The following is a 3,012-nucleotide window of genomic DNA, read 5'->3' on the forward strand; positions in this document are numbered from 1 at the left end:
ATCTTGGAATTGTAGAAATAAACGACTTTGGCACAAAGTCTCTATTCATGCTTCCCAGCTGGTGGGTTTCTCCAGCCCCGGTGCTACAGTTGTAGGAAATTGGATCAATTCATAGTTCATAAAAAAAACACTTTCGTATGATGATAATAAACTCAAGTGATGTTACCTTATCCCATTCACTCTAATTTAGAGTGGATCTTCTAACAAGTGAGAGCTAACATTGATTGGTAAAGAAAGAACTGTTATTAACAAAAAACAAAAAAGAGAAAAGTGAAGAAACTAATAATTGTGTCAATCAAATAGTTTCATGTATCACAGCCAAAACAACTATCACTCTCAGGCAACTCGCCTGGGAAGTAGAGAACATTTACACGTACAGTGGTGGACTTTTTTACCTACCAACTGAGTTAACTATTAATTTCTATTTGAAGCCTTGAGTCTAGTTTAAGTAAAGTTCTTAGGAAAATTAGAGTCCTAGTTCTAGTAATTTTTATTATAAAAGTTTTATATTAGAGGAGGTTACTTGATGCCCTCTCCAGGCATTGGATACCACGTTTTACTTTTTTGTTTAGAGTTATTAAGTTTTTAAGACTTTTTAACCTTTTGACCATTACAGATGTGTAATTTGTGTTCAATACTTCTATGTTTATACTTAGTTCTATTGTTCCTTGCTATAGCTGCATTTGAGGTCTGTTCATGCTTCTGGAGGCTGATGCTTCATGTTAACAAAAGTTAGATCTACGTGGCTTTCTCAATGCAAAGAATTAGATATTTAGCAGGATGGAATTGCAGTAAGAATTTCATTAACCTGTTTAATGGTATCTTGCCCCAATGATTCATGTTATAAACAGCATTATGAGCGTTGGATCTAAAGGTGAGATAAGCTGCTTGAACCTTCCTCCATTCATTTGCTAGCTCCTTTTTCAGAACGTGTCTCATGTCTTTCCTCTTGCTTTGTTGGATATAATCAACCAAATAAATTGCTTAATGTAGTCGCAGTAAGTGAATGGATTTATCACTCTTTATGTGGGTTGGAATTTGAAGTCTCTGTGTGTTGGAATTTGATTTTCTGTAATGACAATTGTCAATGCATTTTTTGTTTTCTTTGTTGTCCACATAAAATAGCTATATTATTGGATCCAGATGATTATAGACATACTCCTCTTGATTTCATTCATGCGGGAGGAATTCATATCTCCTGATAAACAAATTTGTAGCATTATTAATTGCATTTGTAGATATCATAATTTATGTCCCTACTGGATTTTGTGTAGCCATTATTTCTATGAACAGCCTTGTTTCTAGTAAAAACTATTTGACTTCTCAATGCTTGGTGGTGAAACTCTTTTTCATGTTTAACGTTTTTTCTCATTGTAGTGGATAAGAGAACCTACACTATCCAATTGGAAATGTCCTCATTTTAGGTGTTCCAAAACATTCCTGATATGCCTCTCAGTAAAATTCATAGTTGTTATTGTTCACGATTGCTTGTGGTTAGTTTCACAAGGAATCTTAAACAATCACATTACTCATCTGCATTTCAGGACCATGGCCTTCTACTCTTGGCTTCCGAGGTTACTACATAATTTCCATTGTCCTTTATCCATGTTGCAATTATGGACATTGATTTTGTTGAAACTTTCTCAATATGCCATGAAGCACTAAAATATCTACAGAAAGGAGCCCCAGGAAGAGAGGATTCATCTTCTAGGGATTTGCTTTGAACATCAGTGCAACTTTAATTTATACAACATCCTGGTAACCACATTCATGTATCTGCTGCTAAGGTTTGTCATGAACCACATTCCACTTAACAGTATTTTAGCTTCCCCTAACTTCAGGTAGTTTTACACTGCACCTATTCTTCCTAACAGGCAATTGTGGATAGTATTACAAGGAAATTGGCTCTGGAGTGGGGAACAAACTATGATATCAAAGTAAAATGGTTTGGCACCAAGACCCATTGGAGACATTACAGTGATGAGAGAACTTGCACCTCATGAACTGGTGAGCTTAGACACGGAATTCATGCCTCAATACAAACTTGGGGAGAAATGGGATATTGCAATGGCTGCTATATACCTGGCTTCTGATGCAGGTTTGTGATTATTCACTATTGTAGGGATTTTTCTATTATATAGTTCTGCATACAAATTCAGCGGATGGAACCCCCACCGGCAATTTGATACAAGGTTCATTCATGTTTCTGCTTTCCTACTTATATAATTTTGAATCTTATTCTCCAATTTTTTGTCTCCATCTTGTAAACATGTGAATGGAACGACTTTGGTTGTTGATGGGGGACTATGGCTCAGCCCACCGCGCATTGTTCCAAAAGAAGTTCTAATAAGTCTCTCTAGGATGGTTGAGAGGAAGTCTAGAGTTGCACGAGTTTGGGTTCAGAAGAGTAAACTATAAGATGATATCTATTTACAGTTACTTAAAAATAAATTACTGCCTTGTAATGGTTTCCTTTCAACCAAATCCAGGGAGCTATATTTCATTTGGAGTGCAATAACCAGATTTTCGTTCTCCTACAAAGTTTGTTCTTTAAAGCTTTTGTTTTTCCATACTCTATGCAAATTTGGTCGATTTGGAAATTTGGTCATTTTATTGAGAAGACTTTGTGGCCTAACGGTATGGCACCAGACATTCAAATCCTAGAGGAGTCATATTACTCTTACTGTGTGCTAAACTCTTTAAATTTTTTTAACCAACTATATGGTGATATTGGTTTGAGCTTTCAACCGTAGTTTTTTTTCTTTACATATTGTTTTTTGTATTTCTATTGTTCAGCCTCCAAAGAGCAGTTATTTGCAAGGATTTTGATACAACCGACTTGTAAGACTCGTTTAGTTATAAAATTGAATTTATTTATCTTGTTGATTTATGTTTCTTATTACTTGGTGAGAAGTTGAACCTGTGGCCAAATTAGTCTTATACTCATTCCTTAACAAAACGATGGAATGTGAAATTTCACCTTTCATGGTGGAACATAACTTTGTATTGTTT

At 35.3% G+C, this 3,012-nt stretch overlaps 1 pseudogene; it reads left to right on the forward strand.

Annotated features, from left to right (window-relative positions):
* The first annotated feature begins 1,616 nt into the window (after window positions 1–1,616).
* On the forward strand, window positions 1,617–2,418 carry LOC137959452 (peroxisomal 2,4-dienoyl-CoA reductase [(3E)-enoyl-CoA-producing]-like; annotated as a pseudogene).
* Window positions 2,419–3,012: the final 594 nt, after the last annotated feature.

The sequence above is a fragment of the Aristolochia californica genome, unplaced genomic scaffold, assembly GCF_029961685.1.
Source record: "Aristolochia californica isolate CCGP_79_NKW_82.1479 unplaced genomic scaffold, dmAriCali1.0.hap1 SCAF_1, whole genome shotgun sequence".
Taxonomy (NCBI): Eukaryota; Viridiplantae; Streptophyta; class Magnoliopsida; order Piperales; family Aristolochiaceae; genus Aristolochia; species Aristolochia californica.